The sequence below is a fragment of the Sinocyclocheilus grahami genome, unplaced genomic scaffold (assembly GCF_001515645.1).
Source record: "Sinocyclocheilus grahami isolate Dianchi unplaced genomic scaffold, SAMN03320097.WGS_v1.1 scaffold380.1, whole genome shotgun sequence".
Classification (NCBI taxonomy): Eukaryota; Metazoa; Chordata; class Actinopteri; order Cypriniformes; family Cyprinidae; genus Sinocyclocheilus; species Sinocyclocheilus grahami.
In genome coordinates, this window is record NW_015505559.1 from 64,776 (window position 1) to 85,474 (window position 20,699).

The window sequence follows — 20,699 nt, forward strand, 5'->3', positions numbered from 1 at the left end:
CATCTTAGGGTGTCCCAGCTCTTGTCTTTCGCCACTACACTTTGTTCTCAGGAGTCTGCCAGCTTAAGTCTGCCTGATTTCCCTATGGACAATCTTCCATCTGCCTTCGCAGTTCTAGTGAGTAGCAGACTGCATGAAGTATGGTTAACGGTAAAGTGTGTCATTTTGCTTTAGGTTTAAGTATCTCACTAGCAGCAAACAAATGGAATTTAAAGGGGTGGTTGATTATGAATTCACCTTTTTAACTTTAGTCAGTGTGTAATGTTGCTGTTAGAGCATAAACAACGTCTGCAAATTTACGACGCTCATACTTCAATGCAAAGGGAGATATTTTCTTTTAAAGAAATCGCTGTTCAAGGACTACAAAAAAAGGCTGGTAGGGACTACAACAAGCTTCTTCCCGGGTTTGTGACATCACTGCCCCCGGGAACATGCAGCTACCCGTAATTGGAAGGGGGTGTGATGTTTCCGGACAACGTGCGCTAGGCGGTTAGCGAATCACAACACACTGGGTCAGCTAACCAATCTGAGCCCGATTGTGTATTTCTGAGGGAGGGGCTTCATAGAACCACAAACTCAACAGACCGTTTTGACGAGGAACGAAAACAGCGGTGTAGAATAAAGGTAAAGTATGTGAAAATAACACTTTTTTTTTTTTTTTTTTAAACGTAGCATGAACACGTTACAGTGCACTCCATAAACACAATCAAGCCTTTGATAATAGCTGATCAACCTCCCCTTTAACATGGAGGGATATTATAAATGTGATTGTGCTGAAATCTAATTTCACAAAGAGCATTTGTATGTGTTGCAGAAGCTGTTCCCCATGCTGTCAGCGCAGCAGCTGGTGCAGAGGCTTTACCCATACGAGGTCATGCTGGGAAAGGAAGGCCGTACTGCAGTAGAGAGGGTGCTCAGTGTAAGTCTCTGTATACTCTATAAACTGTGTCCGTCTTCATTTCAGGCTGCAAAGCAACAGAATGTGATTGTTTTAAAGGGGGGGTCATTCTTTTCTATACCCACTGTATAATTAATTTCCACTAATAGAGACTCTGTTCTCAGAGGTTTGAGTTGACTGATGGGAGCACGAAACCTTCTCCGACTGCAGTGGTGAGCGCTGAGCCTGTGAATGGAGATCATGCAGGACAGGCAGCTGTCACTCTCAACATAACCAACCAGAACATCCCCTTTCAGGTCAGGACAAAGCGATGGGGGTAATTTTGCTTTGCGCTTTATTTGGAATTGTGGATTAGATGAACCGTTTCTTCCCTCGATAGGAAATGCTGTGGTTTCTCCGCAGGTTACATCAGGGACGCGGCCGAGTCGCCCACTCAACTGCAGTTCATCGGCACCCCCACCCACGACCGCCTGCTGGCTGAGATGATGCAGTCCCACCTCGTCAAAGACATTGGTCTGATCGGAGCCAAGGTACACAGATAACTTCCTGTGGCCACCCTCACTGACAAATGCACTTTGAAATACAAAGTTGATGTGTTTCGAACAATAGCTCACTTTTCATATACTGCCTGTTAAGGTAATGCAAGAAGATCATCTGTGTCTTCTGTGTGTGCGTCATGGCTTGTGTTCTAATTTAAGTGAGATTAGATCAGATGAACAATATACATCAAATGCTTGTTTAGTAAAATTGCCTTGTGGTTTGGCTAATGCTGTTTCTTCTTGTTTTTGCAGGGCTGTGGCAAATCCGTGATTGCAAGAGAATTTGCTGAAATGCTGGGCTACAGCATTGAACCAATTATGCTTTATCAGGTAATGTCAAAACATAAGAAAATAATAAAAACTAATCAATCCCAAGAAGACAAAATGGTAACATTTTAAAGGAAGGATCAGTACAGGTTAAGCTGTACGCCACAGATGTTTTCGATTTCAATTGAAAATGGTTGTGCCTCAGCTGTTGGCAAAAATGTAGTTTAGTTTATTGTACAGTAGTCGACGTGTTATTTTCTGTGGTGGTGTGTCATTGATGCTGTCAGTAGAGTTCTACTGGTAGTGAACCTGAAAATATTCCTTTAAAGTTGCATATTTTTAATGGTGCAAAAGCTGATATAGCTGTCGTCTTAGATTTGTACTGACATCTAGTGGTGTGGATGCAGCCTGTTTTGCGTTTTTTTTGGTGAATTGGTGGCAAATTTGTATGAATCTAATTAATTTATTTGTGTGATGTGCTTACACACCGCTGATGGTTATGTTTAGGGGTGGACCGTAATGCTTAGTTTTTGTTTGTTTGTTTTTTTCTAAAAATCTTACTTTTTTTGTGCAACTCAAATCATTCAAATTTGAACAAATTCACCACCAAAATGTAAAATAATTGTTTCCTTCTAAAATTTCACTTTTAATTCTAGTTTTATCGAAAAATTTTACATTTTCATAAGACTCGAATCGTATAAATTTATACAATTTCACCAAGATGTTTTCATATGACTCCAATTATCCAAATTCATACGACTTCATCAAAATGTAAAATAATTATTTCCTTCTAAAATGTTGCTTTTTATTCTAGTTTATCTAAAAATTTTATGTTTTCGTATGACTCAAATTGTACACATTTTTACAAATTCAACAACCAATTCGCCAAAATGTAAATTAGTTGTTTTCTCCTAAAAATCATCTTTTTATTTGTTTTTGTTTTTCTTTTTTTTTTACTGATTATTTATGACTCAAATCATCCAAATTAATTTACCACCAATTCATCAAAATGTGAAATACATTCTGTTTTCGTATGACTCAAATTGTACACATTTTTACAAATTCAACAACCAATTCGCCAAAATGTAAATTAGTTGTTTTCTCCTAAAAATCTTCTTTTTATTTGTTTTTGTTTTTGTTTTTTTTTTTACTGATTATTTATGACTCAAATCATCCAAATTAATTTACCACCAATTCATCAAAATGTGAAATACATTAATTTTCCTCTAAAAATGTTTGTTTGTTTGTTTTATAAAAATCGTATGTTCATATGAACTCATACAAGTTGAGCAAAATGTAAAATGTTGTTTTCTTCTGAAAATCATATTTTCATATAACTTAAATGATAACATTAATTCATACAATTTCACCATTAATTTGCCAAAACTGTTTATAGATACATTTATTTTTACACTTTCTTATAAGATTGGGTTAGAAACTATACCGACTGTGCAGGGTTTTTTTTTTTTTTTTTGAAATTACAAAACGCAGGGCAGTGGTATCAAAAATGCTTTAGAGAGGCCTGGGCATCAGCACACAGAGCCAGAGGTCATGCACCACAGGGGTCACAGATCTCCCTGAGTTTCCATCAGCAATCATTGGTGTTTTAATATTTGTGATTCTTGTAAGACCACAGGGGTTTTTTTTTTTTTTTTTTTTTTTGAAATTACGAGACGCAGGGCAGTGGTATCAAAAATGCTTTAGAGAGACATTTTCAAACTCGTCCATCTAGCGCATGTTTACATGGAGAAATAAATTGTATTGCAGCTTTTCCATTTTATCTTTAACCTGGACTATTCCTTTGTAAAATGCAAAATGTTCCCAGTTGTGTCTTCCTTTACCCCCTTTCTTTTGCTCTCTTCGGTCTCTGAATGTACCTTCTCATCACATGAGCATGGTTTTGTGTTTGCTCAGTTGTGCGCAGCTGTGGACAGTGAGGTTTTCAGATGAGTGTTTGGGTTTTTGGGGGAAAGCTCAGTGTTGTCCTGGGCATCAGCACACAGAGCCAGAGTTCATGCACCGCAGGGGTCACAGATCTCCCTGAGTTTCCATCAGCAATCATTGGTGTTTTAATATTTGTGATTCTTGTAAGACCACACAAAATATTTTTGAGCTTGAGTCCTTAAATAGCCATGTGTTCTTGGGTTGTTTCTATTCTTGGATCCGAGTCATGCCCTGTCCTTGATCTCCCCCAGTTATCATTAACAGCATTGGCCCTATTCTGCTTTCAGAACACAAAATCGTGTCAGCTGACTACGTAGGCAGCCTTTTAAGGCATCATAGTTGTGCTCCCAATGTAAATGCTGTTAAAAAAGACAAATGCCTTTTAAGATACCATGTTTTGGCATCACATGTGTCCTTCACAGAGAAAGCAATGCATTCACTGTAAAAAAATTATCCTGGTAAATTTACAGTAAAAAGAAGAATAAACTACCAAATCAGCTTTTACCTAAATTGTACTGATAACCACCATGATAATACAGGGAGTAGAGTAGAAAACTACATGATAAATCAGAGTTCATCATAAGTGGCCTGTTGATAAAACATATAGACAGTGCACAGGGTCATACACACAAACACAAAACACCAGCAGGGTGACGCACAATGCTAAAATAATACAAAAAGCATTAACTAAATAACATAAAATGTAAGACAAAACACCCCAATGTACATTATATCAAACATAACAATAAACAAAATTATTTAAATAATAATATGTGATGTGTCACAGAGGGACTTCTGTAAATGTCCTTGTACTTCTTATTTTTGATTTATTTTCATTAACGGTTAAAGGAATAGTTCACCCCAAAAAAATTACATTTGCTGAAAATGTGTTCACCCTCAGGCCATCCAGGATGTAGATGAGTGTGTTTCTTCATCAGAACAGATTTGGAGAACTTTAGCATTACGTCACTTTCTCATCGATGGATCCTCTGCAGTGAATGGGTGCCTTCAGAATGAGTCCAAACAGCTGATAGAAACATATCGGATGACTTGAGGGTGAGTACATTTTCAGCAATTTTTCATTTTGGGGTGAACTATCCCTTTAATGTAAAACTTAAACCAAAATATTGACTGAGACTTCAGACAAAATGTGGTGAGGAGCTGATGTGAAGAGCTCTTGCTGAGCGCCCCGCAGCAGCATCTGGGTCTGATCGCAGCATGCTCGTGTTTTGATGCACCTCATACAGACTGTGAAGAACCGCTCAGAGCAGAGTGTAAACTTTAGCGCCGCAGGTAGTAAAGCACTGTACGTGTGTGCGTTTAATACTGGAATGTCGGGAATTCCTTTGGCTCAGTGAGAATAGAGCAGGAAAAGGAAGCAGTCCGTGCATCATGCTCAAGTTATTTTTTGCCGGTGAGAGCAAGAGGTCATAGTGTATAGGGAAAAGAGGAATTTTGTAGCACACTTCATCTTGTTAGCCCTCTGAAGCCCTTTTATGAACTCGTATGGGCCTCTGCTCGTCCCTGATGACATACAGTGCTTTCAGTTGTGGAAAAAATACTACGTCACAAGCCAGAAAAAGAGTCTTGGCACTTGCTTTGACGAGCAATACTGTTTTGTGTCTTGTGTTTCCACTTGTTTTGATAGTTTTGTTCTCCCTGTGTAGATTCACCTTGAGATAACTTTTCAGTGTTTTTCTTGTCTTAAAAGTTCATGCGAATTTCCCTCAAACAGTTTGGCAAACAGTGGAAAAGTTCAATCGGTCTCATATTTTAATGTTTTTTTTAATGCTTTAAATTTAATGTAGTGTATAATAACAAGAATAAAATATGAACTTTGACACATGGAGCTTTATATGTGTGAAATTGCCGTTGAAAATTGTGTAATATTTGAACATGCTTGAAGCTAGTGATAGTTGTTTTTAATGTTTTTGAATTTGAATTTTCTTCTCACCAAGGCTGCATTTATTTGATCAAAAATACAGTAAAACAGTAATATATTTTGAAATATTATTATAATTCAAAAGAACTGTTTTCTATTTGAATATATTTTAAAATGCAATTTATTGCTGTGATGCAGAAATTTCAGCATCATTACTCCAGTGTTCAGTGTCACATGATCCTTCAGAAATCATTCTAATATACTGATTTGCTGCTCAAGAAACATTTAGTATTATTATCAGTGTTGAAAACAGTTGTGCTGACTAATATTTTTCAGGAAACCGTGATACATTTTTTTCTTAAGGATTCTTTGATGAATAGAATGAACTGCATATTTGAATATTTGAAATAGAAATCCTTTGCAACATTATAAATATCTTTACTTTTAACTTTTGATCATTGTAATGCATCCTTGCTGAATTTATATATATATATATATATATATATAAAAGACTCATGGCTGTATTCGATCAAAAGGGTGCTTCTACTAAATACTGAGCAAAGGGTCTGAATACTTAGGACCATGTGATATTTCAGTTTTTCTTTTTTAATAAATCTGCAAAAATGTCAACAATTCTGTGTTTTTCTGTCAATATGGGGTGCTGTGTGTACATTAATGAGGAAAAAAAATTAACTTAAATTATTTTAGCAAATGGCTGCAATATAACAAAGAGTGAAAAATTTAAGGGGGTCTCAATACTTTCCGTACCCACTGTATATTAGTATTTTCTTAGAGTATATATAGTATGCTAAAGATTGAGGTCCAACGATCTGAGGGAAAAATAAAACGGAACAGTTATAAACTGTTCAGAAACTGGAACAAAGCAGAAAATACTATGTACAAAATGTAATTAATTGAACATGTTCATTTCACACCATATTTGTTAAAAATTTGCCAATATATTGAGTGATTGCGACTTGAGATCATGGCACAGCCCTTTGCTTAAATCTTGAGTCATGGTGGATGTATTGTGTTATTATAAAAGATCAGTCACTGCCCACGCATTTCCATAACAATCTAAAGCAGTGTGAATGACTGACCTTAAATGCACTGGTAAACCCTGTCCACACACACCTCTGTCCTTCTTTGTTAGCGTACTACAGGATACACTAAATGACAGGTGTTGTCTCTGTGTGTGTGTGTGTGGTAGGACATGACTGCATGGGACCTCCTCCAGCAGAGGTACACCCTGCCTAATGGAGACACAGCCTGGAGGGCCTCCCCGCTGGTCACTGCTGCTCAGGAGGGCAAGCTGGTGCTGCTGGACGGCATCCACCGTGGCACTCTGGCTGTGCTTTCCAGGTCAGCCTCAATCCGTACTTACTCTACACTTACACTACTATACACTTACTCTAGAGGCTTACACTATAACACCAAACCCAGTGTGATGCCAACTCATTTTTATCGTCCATAATCCAGAATGGTCAGTGTTCACGTATCTATATTAGTAGTAGTAGTACTAATAATAATACTTATTATATTAATAATTAGTTATAATAATTCAAATGTTCATTATATCAATAAATTATTACTATTACTTCTACTAATAATAATATGAATGATAGAAAAATTTAATTGAAAAAAGTTATATTAATAGTAATAATTCAAATGTTCATATCAATAAATTACTACTACTTATAATAATAAATCAGATGTTCATAATAATACATTATTATTATTATTATAATGTATTGTTATTATGAAAATTTTTTTTTTAATTATTCATTTAATTATTATTAGTAGTAGTAAGTTTAAATATTATAGCAATACATTATTAGTAGTAGTAAAATAATAATTTATTATTATTATTATAAACATTTGAGTTAGTAGTAGTAGTAGTAGTAGTAGTAATAATTTAGTAGCACTTTAAATGTTCATAATATTAAATTACTACAACTACTACTAATAATAATGACAATAAATGAATAATAATAGGTGGACAAATTAGTTGACACTGGAAACTTGTTGCATCAAGGACATTGGTTAGGACATTGTGTTTTATGTACCTCTCTTCATAAATGTCTGTTAACAGATATTGTTGTGACGCAATACATTTTTTTTTAATCCTTTTATTTTTGGTCTTTTTGGCAGTTGTATTTTTTATTTATTTTTCTTGAGAACACACTCTTGGTGTGAAAACCCAGCACTGCTGTTTCTGTGCTTGAGTTTTTCACTTTGGAGCAGGTTGCTGGTCATTTGTTTGGTGATTAATCTGGACGGCCTACCGTCTCAGGTTGCTGCATGACTGAGAGCTAGCTCTGTATGACAGGGCTCGACTACTGAGGTGGGACCGTTACCAGATTCTAAAAGACGAACTACAGCTCACTGACCAGGAGCTGCAAGACAGGTAATGTTTTAATCAGACAATTGCATGAATCTGCTCAGCTGACCCTTGATGTCCTAATTTACAGTTGCAAAATGCACAGATTTTTAAATGCCATTCTGTTGTCTTTTGGTCATTTTCAATTACTATAAATACCACATAGTTTTTTTTTTAAATGGAACCAGACATAGTGACATTATCAAGAATGTATAAATAAACACAGTAAAAGCAAATTTAAAGTTGTTTATTAAAGGGTTAGTTCACCCAAAAATGAGAATTCTTTCACCTATTTACTTCAAACGCAAAGTCTTTTATTCATCTTTGAAACATAAATGAAGATATTTTTAATATTATCTCATTATTTTTGTCCATCCATTGAAAGTCCAAGCAACCAAAACTTTCAAGCTTCAGAAAGTTCATAAAGACATCCATATGTCCGTTGAAAAAATCCATATGAATCAAGCAGTTTTATTGAAGTCCTCTGAAGAGACACAATCATATGATGATACTCAAATTCCATGTATTGTCAATGTTTTTATAGACTTTTTTACACAGTATATTTTGTGAAATGTAAAAATATACCATCATCAAATCTCATTATCAAAGTATCATTGTAAATGTTGTTTTCTCACATCTTTTTTATTTATTTTAATGGTTTTGCTGTAATTAAAATGTGTTAATATTAATTTATTAAATATATGAACTGTCCCTATATCTCTGCTGATCAGCAGAGGTTTCCTTGCTGGTCCAGGAAAGGAGCCGTAGTTTTGAGTGTGGTGAAAATGTGAGCTGCATGCATCATGGTCGATGTGCCAGCCCTGCCGATCAACGCGAGGATACCACATCAAATTTCATTTATAGACCTACTGTATTATATACCTGTTAACCACTTTATTGTCACTATTAAATACCCGTTAGGCACTTTCTTCATTTTTTTTTTTAAATAAGTGATTTGATATGCGCCAAGAAAAGGGAGAAGAATGGGATCGGAAAAAAAGACAGATTTGAACTTGAGTCTATATGGATTATAATTTTAAAGGGGACATCGGATGCCCTTTTTCCACAAGTTGGTATGATTCTTTTGGGTCTTCATGAAATGTCTGTAACATACTTTGGTTAAAATTCCTCAAAACCACACCGTTTTTACCATGTCAAAAACAGCTCTGTTCACAGCCAGCCGTTTCGGTGCCTGTCTCTTTAAATGATAATGAGCTACTGCTCACCCCACCCCTCTCTTTCGTGGGGCGTGTCGACACAAGACGTGTGCGTTGCTGCCTTGGACTCCGTATATGGCTCGGAGGTGGTCTTATTCAAATAGCTAGCTATCTGCGTAGAAACCGGCTGCAGATTGAAACAGCTCGCTGGATGACACCGTTTCAGACTCAGACAGCTCATAACAAACTGGCTGTGTGTTTTCTTTTCAGCTTTTCTGAGCTGGCAGACTCGCCAGAAACCGAATTAAATGTGAAAAAAAATAAAAAAGTGAAAAATTAGTCCGATGTCCCCTTTAAATATTTAAAGGTGTAGTGTGTCATTTTGTATTCTAGCTCAAGATACAGTTAAAGAGGAAAAATGGCTATATACTGTATATATGTGTGTGTTTCAGAAGTGTTTCTGAATTCAGTCAGTGCTGCAATATGTAAAAATAGAACATTCAAAAGAAGAAAAGAGACATTTGATGTATTCGTAACTAGTTTCTTATGCTTATCTAATGTCATGTTAAACTATTATCCTATGACGTATCTGATAATTGAATTAATATGTTGTGTATTTGTGTTTTTTTTTTAACAAGGTCAACCCACAAAAACCAAAAAGACGTGTTTTTTGCGAAATTTAATAAAGTTAATCCTTAATATGCTACATTATTAGATCATGTTGCAGCCATTTTGGATTTAAGAATAATGATTGAAAATGTAATTAAGTTAAAATAAAATTGTGTAGTTTATTGTGTAAAATTTGTATTTGTATTGCTTTGAATGCTGTGAATGGTAAAGGGTATTTAGGAAGGGTTGTAAGGGTTAATTGGTGTGGACTTCCAGATTGAGGGAGCAGATACAATTTTCAGACCATGTTTGGTAAAAAGTAGGCTATTGCGCCTCTGTGTTTCTATTTTTTTTCTCTTTATGGATTCCTGGTTCGTTTTCTTCTTGCAAACAAATAAAAGATAAAGAAGCCTACCCTACAGCGTCACACGGCTATTGAGCTCCTCATTTGGACAGCGGCTCACTAATGATGTGCCACTATAGATCATGTTGGGCATTTATTTTAATGTACTCAAGTTTTTATATAAGCAAGCCTTTAGTAAAACAGGTCTATAAAGGTGATATTATGTGCTTTCAGATCACTCAATAAGTCTATTTGTCACATCCGGTTCTCCGTCTCATTTGAGTCCTCATCTCAGTCCTGAATGCTGAATGAATAGTGAATGTTCTGACAGCTCTCAAGCGTCTGATGACCAAAGCCACATAGGAGGTGCTGATTAATTAACTGAGGTCATCTCTATAGAGAGACTCTACCTCAGGACAACTAACCTTGTGACAGCGAGTCTAGACCGAGCGTCCGTGTCTGTGAGAAACACTGAGTTACGATGAGTTGCATTTCAGGCCATGACAATGGCTGCTTTCATCTCCAGACCGCAATAACAGGAAACTGCCCACCAGACTGTCCAGCTCAATTTAATCCGAGGGCTGATTTTATAGGTTTTGTCAGTTAACACCATGACACTCGCTGTTTATTTCGGTCTGTCCCTACTTGCCTTCAGATGTGTAATTTAAAAGTGGTTGAGAAACGTTATGCCACAGCATATTGTTGCTGTGGTGCGTAATATATATATATATTTTTTTTTTTTAATGGAGAGTTAAACTAAAGTTTTTAATGGTTCAAGTCTTATTTTTGTAATATAATAACGGAGTATGACTGCTGAATTTGTTTGTAGTATTCAGTATTGTTTTAGCATACTTGTGACTTTTCAGATCTTGTTCCTTTTTTTTCTTCCACATTTAGAAACCAAATGAACTCCATGATGTTGGATTCAAAAATGACTTACTTTCTTCTGTGCCATACAAAAGAAGAAATGTTAAATAATGTACTGGCTGTTTATTTCCCAGGAAATTACAATGAATTAGGGACTGGAATGTTCGAAGTAGTGGTGTGTGTGTGATTCACTAAATTATTTAGACTGGTTTGTGAAAAATACAACAATAAAAATCATTTACAATTTTAAAAAGAACTCTGTCTTAGTTATACTAAAACAACACTTAATTCTAGGCTTAATGTTCATCTTTAGTAAGTTGCTCTTAGATATGACATTATTGTAATCTTAACCACAGTTCATCAGCACCTGATCAGAGAAATGATTAATCTGTGAGCGTCATGGTGAAGAAATCAGTGCTGTTGGATGTATATTTGCGTCCTGCTGGTGGAGCCCCACCTAGACGGGTAGGAAGGATGTTTGTGGTGGCGCGTCTGAGGTTGTAATAAAACCACTTCCTCTTCCTGTGTTTCCAGCTGACGTCTCCGACTTCACTTGTGGTCTCTTAGTGTGGTTCCAACACTGCTCTTAATTAATTAGCGAGCCTCTGTTCCTGATGGCCTCAGACTCACATACACACTCTTTACTGTACAGGCCTCTAAAAGTCACATTTCAAGTTACAAAGGTCAACCCCGCCGCGCTTTGGAGCAGAATATAGGTGCTCTCACAGGTCAACTATTATTAGCATCTTGGTCTGTCTCTCTGTTTCGCTCTCAGTCTTTCAGACTGATTGCATACAATACGGTATAAAGAGCTGCTTGCTTGAACAGTTTTAACATCACATCTGTGCAAATTATGCAAAAAAAAAACAATGCAATTGTTTAATTATGCAGTTTTCAACTGATTTTGTCTTACAACCTGGATTTTACATTGGTATAAAAGTAAGGGCATTAAAATCCCATATTTATTATTATTTATGAAATAATTTTGTGTTTTTAAAGCTGTACTGTATACACTACTGTATAGATCTGTTTTGGAAGAAATTAATATTGAAATGTATTATGCATGGTTGCATCAAATGTGACAGTCAGACCTGAATTGTATTGTCAAGAGGAAAATGAGAAACAAGAGACCAAAAAATGCAGATGAGCTGAAGGCCACTGTCAAAGAAACCTGGGCTTCCATACCACCTCAGCAGTGCCACAAACTGATCACCTCCATGCCACGCCGAATTGAGGCAGTAATTAAAGCAAAAGGAGCCCCTACCAAGTATTGAGTACATGTACAGTAAATGAACATACTTTCCAGAAGGCCAACAATTCACTAAAAATGTTTTTTTTTTATTGGTCTTATGAAGTATTCTAATTTGTTGAGATAGTGAATTGGTGGGTTTTTGTTAAATGTGAGCCAAAGTCATCACAATTATATATATAATTCTTTTGACCTTACTATTTATCATAGAATCCTTCAAATGATCATGGTTTCCACACAAATATTAAGCAGCACAACTGTTTTAAACATTGATGATAATAATAATAATAAAATGTTTCTTGAGCAGCTAATCAGCATATTAGAATTTCTGACGGATCATGTGACACTGAAGACTGGAGTAATAATGCTGAAAATACAGCTTTGCATCACAGAAATAAATTACATTCTAGTCGATATTAAAATAGAAAATAGTTACTTTAAATTGTAATAATAATTCACAATATTACTGTATTACAATATTACATCATGGCTAACCCATTATGGTCTGCGCAAAAATATTGCCCTTCACCAAGCTCTGAAATCTGTTACAGTTTCACATATGCAAACTTGGTGCATCACAGTTCAAACGACAGGCGACTAGTAATATTGATGACAGACCTGGAAAATGAGTCTTGATGCACCATATTTATTTTTGTTTTTTTGTTTTGGTTTGGTTTTGTGTTTTGTTTGAAAGCCCCTAGTCACTGTATCTCACTTTTACCTTGTTTGCATAAATGCTCTTTCTTATAGTTTTTCAGTGACATTCAGTGTTATGGGTGAAGATTATAGCAGTGCACCTGTGTATGATTACTGCTGACAAGATGTACATTCAGTAATGATGTGTAAATGTTAGAAACGGGAGCTGGTGTCTTTGAAACCAGGGACATGGACTTGGAAGATAGGAAGGTGTTGCTAGGCAACAGTAGGCAGTTGATCTGATGAAGATCTAAAATGGTGTGATAATGAAGAATCTCGATCGCTCTCTCTGTGTCAGTAGGTGTATCTATGCATTTCATGCAGGGGGCTTCACTGTTTATAAATAGACGGAGCTGTCCAGTGGGATTAGGTGGCGATGCAGCTCGAGCACAAGCTATTGTCAGCGATGCAATATCAATGTGCCAGAGATCAGCGAGGTCACAGATCTTGACATGGGCATATCCTATTCATTTTGACAGATGAACGGACTGGCTTCACCACCTCTTGTTCTCATATAGTCATCAGTGATCAGGTGCCTTTGGTTATGCCAGCCCCCTGAAACATATCATGATCATCATAACAAAGATTGACAGTTGCTGTGACTGTAATGTCTGTGTTGAGGTCACCTGCTCCATTGTTTACTGCCTATTATTTGTATTTAATAAGAAGTTAAACAGTAGTCATTAAGAAACCTGATTGAATATAAACTTCAGTCACTTGTGTCTAATGTTCGGATCCCTCAGAAGGATACACTTCCAGTTTAGAGTTAGTATAAATTGTTAATGTTCTTGAAAGAGGAGTCCCTTATGCTGACCAAAAATAGAATAAAAATATATATTATATTATAAAAATATAATATTAGGGCTGAACAATTTATCAAAATAAAACTGAAATCGCAATATGGCTGTGTGCGGTTATTAAATTGCAAAGGCTGTGATTTAATTAAATAAATCTGTGTGCTGCATATTTCATTGTGAAGTGGCACAACTATAAAAGAATTATAATTTTCAGCAGTCTTCAGTGTCACTTGATCCTATAGAGAATCTCAAGAAACATTTCTTACTTTTCTTATAACTGCTGAAAATAGTTTTGCTGCTTAATGTTTTTTTGTGGAAACCGTGATAAATGTTTTTTTCATGTCACCTTTGATTAATGTATTGCATCATTGCTGACTAAAAGTTTTAATTTATTAAAATAAAAACATTTTGAATGGTAGTATGCAGTACATACATTATTGTTCTTTAATCATTTACTCTCCCTCATGCCGTCCCAGATGTATATGACTTACTTTCCTCAGATGAACACAAACTGAGATTCTTATAAAAAATTATTCATCTTCATGACTCCATATGATGTAAATGTACAGAACCTCCAAAGATGACAGACACTTTAAAAACCACACTAATTAAAAACAATGGTAATCCATACAACCCCAGTGGTTGAATTAGTGTCTTCTGAAGTGAAACGATTGTACATCATGCTTCACAATGTGTTGACTTAAACACACTTTTCCTTACAAACATCTGTCGTTTCACTTTAAACGACATTTTTGTGTTCTTGTTTTTTGTTTTGATTGCTTTGGTTTTGTTTGCTTTGGTTTTGTTTTGCTTTGCTTTGCTTTGCTTTGTTTGCTTTTGCTTTGCTTTGCTTTGCTTTTAGTGAGATGAAAAGTAAATGTTGTTTTGTGTTTTTGTACTGTGTCCAGACCCTGTTTGCTTTGCTTTGCTTTGTTTTGCTTTGTTTTGTTTGCTTTTGTTTTGCTTTGCTTTGCTTTTGGTGAGATGAAAAGTAAATGTTGTTTTGTGTTTTTGTACTGTGTTCAGACCCTGTCCCTTGCTTCTTCATTGTCCACCAGGCAGCTGCTGAGAATCTGTCGGCGTCTTTCTCAGTATCCAGAGGAGAGTGTTGCTCACGCTGTGAACAAATCCTGTCTGTCCAGGTAGACAAACTCAGACACATTCATACTTGTCTCAATGCCACCACTCAACAACTAAATAACATTTAAAAATAAAATATTTACAAACTACTTTAACTCTGCACAAGTTTGTGGCAGGGCTGTTACTGACCAATGGCAAACATGAATCTTGTTTAAAATCAGGGATTTATTTATCATTCTGTTTGATGCCGTTAGTGACACTATACCTTACATGCTTATTTCCTTTTTTTCTTGTGAAGTTCAGAAAGAAAAGTTGATTTGGAATGAATTAATATTGGATTGGATTTGTAGGTTTCTGCCCAGCCTGGCTCGCTCACCTCTTCAGAAGAGTCTGGTGAACTGCTCAATAGAGGATCAGCCTGACCAAGCATCAGAACAGAGCCATCTCTACACCTGTGAGTTACAGTACAACACCATACCAGAGTTCAGACCAACGCTAATTACAATTCATGAGAATTTAAATTGAATTACACAACGGGATGTTGAATTATAATACTGAACATAGTCACACAACAGGAATTCCAGTAGTCCAAGTTTTGTAAATACCATAAAACTAATACATCTATCAAATTTTGCTATGCAATACCACAAAATGTCCACTACATTGTTTTAAGAATGTTAAAATAAATATTACCTGAATCTGAATTTAAATCTTGATTAAATATTGATGTGTGGCTCCATTTTTATGACTTTTCGGTAAGTTGGAGCATTCTGGAAAAACAAGTGTTCTTCCAGCATAGTTAGATTATTAACAGATAAAAATATATTAGAAATTAAAGATATTCAATATAACTATTATATAATTTCTATTTTTAAATAAATTATTTTGCACATTTCTGTCGGTTGAATTTCAAACATTAATTATAATTATAATGTTTTTCTGAATACATTATTTGCTATGTGTATGATCACAAGATTATGAGTGATTCATACTGATAAATGAAATGTATTATTTTGACTACTTAGCAGTTATATGAATTCTTTGAATTTGATTCATTCCATTTAATTCTTCTTCATTAAACTCGAATTACAATTCTGCATTCTGCTGAATTTGAAAAGTCATTCTTATTTCTGGATTGCACACATCCCTGGCTCAGACAACTTCAGTGGTTCCTCAGTAATTTTAGCCTGCACTGATATTTTTGTCCCATTTTCCCTGCTGTCTGTAAGAGACTTATATTGCAGACGTACAGTACTATGTGGTGTCTGAAAAGTGTAGATGGGAGGAAATAGACTGTTTTTGTGTGTCCCCAGGAGCTGGTCAGTGACAGATAAGATAAGTAATCTTTGTCTGGTAAAATCTCTTTTTTGAGAATCTCTCACTTTTTTTCTTTTAATATGGCTAGAAGTTGCCTTGACACTGAGATAAACTAAGATAAAAGTTTAAATTGAAGTACTACATTTACTAAAGCTAAAATTGAAATAAACTAAATAGAAATATAAAAAAATTACAAAACCACAAAATTACTAAAACATAAACTAAAATTAAAATGATAAAAATAAAAGATATTTTAAAAGTAAAAGAAGTAAATGTTGTTTTGTGTTTTTGTACTGTGTTCAGACCCTGTCCCTTGCTTCTTCATTGTCCACCAGGCAGCTGCTGAGAATCTGTCGGCGTCTTTCTCAGTATCCAGAGGAGAGTGTTGCTCACGCTGTGAACAAATCCTGTCTGTCCAGGTAGACAAACTCAGACACATTCATACTTGTCTCAATGCCACCACTCAACAACTAAATAACATTTAAAAATAAAATATTTACAAACTACTTTAACTCTGCACAAGTTTGTGGCAGGGCTGTTACTGACCAATGGCAAACATGAATCTTGTTTAAAATCAGGGATTTATTTATCATTCTGTTTGATGCCGTTAGTGACACTATACCTTACATGCTTATTTCCTTTTTTTCTTGTGAAGTTCAGAAAGAAAAGTTGATTTGGAATGAATTAATATTGGATTGGATTTGTAGGTTTCTGCCCAGCCTGGCTCGCTCACCTCTTCAGAAGAGTCTGGTGAACTGCTCAATAGAGGATCAGCCTGACCAAGCATCAGAACAGAGCCATCTCTACACCTGTGAGTTACAGTACAACACCATACCAGAGTTCAGACCAACGCTAATTACAATTCATGAGAATTTAAATTGAATTACACAACGGGATGTTGAATTATAATACTGAACATAGTCACACAACAGGAATTCCAGTAGTCCAAGTTTTGTAAATACCATAAAACTAATACATCTATCAAATTTTGCTATGCAATACCACAAAATGTCCACTACATTGTTTTAAGAATGTTAAAATAAATATTACCTGAATCTGAATTTAAATCTTGATTAAATATTGATGTGTGGCTCCATTTTTATGACTTTTCGGTAAGTTGGAGCATTCTGGAAAAACAAGTGTTCTTCCAGCATAGTTAGATTATTAACAGATAAAAAGATATTAGAAATGAAAGATATTCAATATAACTATTATATAATTTCTATTTTTAAATAAATTATTTTGCACATTTCTGTCGGTTGAATTTCAAACATTAATTATAATTATAATGTTTGTCTGAATACATTATTTGCTATGTGTATGATCACAAGATTATGAGTGATTCATACTGATAAATGAAATGTATTATTTTGACTACTTAGCTGTTATATGAATTCTTTGAATTTGATTCATTCCATTTAATTCTTCTTCCTTAAACTCGAATTACAATTCTGCATTCTGCTGAATTTGAAAAGTCATTCTTATTTCTGGATTGCACACATCCCTGGCTCAGACAACTTCAGTGGTTCCTCAGTAATTTTAGCCTGCACTGATATTTTTGTCCCATTTTCCCTGCTGTCTGTAAGAGACTTATATTGCAGGCGTACAGTACTATGTGGTGTCTGAAAAGTGTAGATGGGAGGAAATAGACTGTTTTTGTGTGTCCCCAGGAGCTGGTCAGTGACAGATAAGATAAGTAATCTTTGTCTGGTAAAATCTCTTTTTTGAGAATCTCTCACTTTTTTCTTTTAATATGGCTAGATAAAAGATAAAAGTTTAAATTGAAGTACTACATTTACTAAAGCTAAAATTGAAATAAACTAAATAGAAATATAAAAAAATTACAAAACCACAAAATTACTAAAACATAAACTAAAATTAAAATGATAAAAATAAAAGATATTTTAAAAGTAAATAAAAGATAAAGAAATATTTATAAAATACTGTAATATGTATATTTGTGAGTGATTTAATATCATATTAACAGTATACTTGACAATGTGCTATTTTGCTGAAAATGAAACCCAAAAATATTTTATATGTTACTTAAGATCATAGTAATGGCCTTATTGTAATGATCCAGTGAATTAAATAAATACAGGTGCATCATTTCATGTGACTATTACTGCTTTTTTTTCTTTCTCTTTTTTTTTTGGGGGGGGGATTAAGTTATACGATTATTTATAAGAAATTAACAGTTTATTCACATTATTATAAAACTTCAGGTACAACCAAATAACATAAAACAGTAAAACACACAAATCTGATTGGATGAGCCATGTTTGAATAGACTAGAATAGAATAGAATAGAATAGAATAGAATAGAATAGCAGATACATACACACACACACACCAGTTTAGTTATATATTAAAACACCAAGATGCAACATTCCTTGGCAACCGTAAACAGCCTATACTTACACCATATTTGCACATACTGCATTACCCACCAGCCCTGTTTTTATTAACATGGTCAGAAGACCGTTTGTGATTTATTGCATTTGCAGTTTCCACAACGATCAGACGGGCTGCCAAAAATGGTTTGGTATGGAGTGAGGAGAGCTCAATCTGTCTCTGTCTAAGCCATGCAAATCAACTGGGTGTTTTATTCAAAGGTCAGATCTCAGAGAGGACCCACATAAGAACGCTGGCCAACACGCATGCACATCCAAGTACAGCAGGATCTCAGCAGGTTCACAGTCAATCAGGGTGTAATCATATTTCATTATTAGGAATCTGAAGGTCTTCTCACTAAGGCATCTTCAGTATTCAAAGTTAAGCCTCTTACTGCTCAAACAAACCACATTGTTCCCTTTCAGTCGGTCACTCTCGACGTCACGTCGGATGACCGACGAATTGGGATCTCGCTTAGAGAGACCAATCTACTTAGAGTGTAAACTAAATGAGCCTTTATTGTGTGTCATGGTATGCGTTTATTGCATCCAGCTGCTGCTGATCACAGCGTGAGTATAAGTAGGCAGCAGATGCAGTGCATATTCAGCTTTTCGCTTCGGAGCAGAGCGGTTCTATCGTTCTGCTCCTGACCAAGTTCTACAGTAGTACAAACTACAGTCAAGCATGCTCTTCGTGGGCTCTCGTGCTGGTGGACGGCGCTTCAGTGGCGGTGGTTTTCCCGTGTCGAGTGGGTTGCACACAACAGGCTGCACTACCCCTGTGTGTTGCAGACGGCCATCTCCCCTGTGCGCTTCAGCACACTAAAAGAGCAAATTCCATCTAAAAGAGCTTCACGGGTGGAACGTCTTTTTAAAGACGCATCTTTTTAAAGATGTCGTACCATCCGTGTGTTTCTGGGTGCAGTTGTTACCTGGCGCCCAGTGATGGTCACGATTGCTGCCTCTCATGTCTGGGCATGAAGCACGCTGAGGTGGCTTTCATGGATGACTCATGCTCCCATTGCGGGGGTATGACCATCTTGGAGTTGCGGACCAGACTCCGTTACCTGCAAGGGGGCGGAGTGCCCGTGCCACTGCCTAGATCTGGGGTTCCCTCTGGCGGCAGCCGGGGGCGCCCTTCTTCTAGCAGTGGGTGGACTGGTCTTACGGTCATGGTGATGTCGGTTGCAGCATCGGAGGGTGAGCCGGATTTCTCCGGGGATGAAGATCCATCAGCGTTGCCGCCCTCTGGGCGGTCAGCGGTGCCGGATACGGACCCGAAAATGATGGCTATGCTTTCCGAACCCTCAAGGTTGGACGATTGGTTTCTTGGGGTGACGCGTGCTGGTTCTCAGGGCCCCACCCCAGTGCCTTTCTTCCTGGAGGTGCATGATGAAATCGCTGGGTCGTGGACGGCACCTTTCACTGCCAGAAACCGGCCCAGTGGCTCATCCTCCCTCACCACCCTTGATGGGGGGTCCAGCGCGGGGGTACGCGGGAGTTCCCCAGGTGGAGCGGTCAGTTGCGATGCAATTGTGTCCAAATGCCACTACCACTTGGCGGGGCAAACCTTTGCTCCCCTCCCGGGCCTATAGGCACTTGTCGGCCTTGATCAGCAGTGCTTATACGGCCTGTGGAGAAGCTGCGTCCGCCTTGCACTGCAAGTGCACCAGGCTAAGGCACTGAGGGACTTGCACGAGGGTGGTCACGACCCAGAAGTTCTCAAAGAACTCCGCACCGCGACGGACCTCGCGCTACGAGCGACGAAGGTTACGGTGCGGTCTCTGGGTCATGCGATGTCCACTATGGTCGGGCGGGCCGGGTCCCTGCGTTCTTCTGCGCTGCCCCACTGCGGGTACGCCTGTAGTTCCATTGATGCCACTTACGCGGTGTCTGGGAGCCTGGCTAGAGCTACCCAGCCCGTCTCGATGGCTCCTTCGAACCGTCAGGCTCGGCTATGCGATTCAGTTCGCCCGGCGCCCTCCCAAGTTCAGGGGCGTCCACTTTACGTCAGTGAAAGCAGCAGATGCCCCTGTCTTGCGTGCAGAGATCGCAGTCCTACTGGCGAAGGACGCGATAGAGCCGGTTCCTCCAGCCAATATGAGGTCGGGGTTTTATAGCCCTTACTTCATTGTACCCAAGAAAGGCGGTGGGTTGAGACCTATCTTGGATCTGCGCGTCTTGAACCGGGCCCTTCACAGGCTCCCGTTCAAGATGCTCACGCAGAAATGCATCTTCAGGTGTATCTGTCCCCAAGATTGGTTCGCAGCGATCGACCTGA

At 37.1% G+C, this 20,699-nt stretch overlaps 1 pseudogene; it reads left to right on the top strand.

The window, feature by feature from the left end:
• The window catches only part of LOC107549736 (von Willebrand factor A domain-containing protein 8-like), a 54,713-nt pseudogene that overhangs the window by 10,250 nt on the left and 23,764 nt on the right, over nucleotides 1-20,699 (top strand).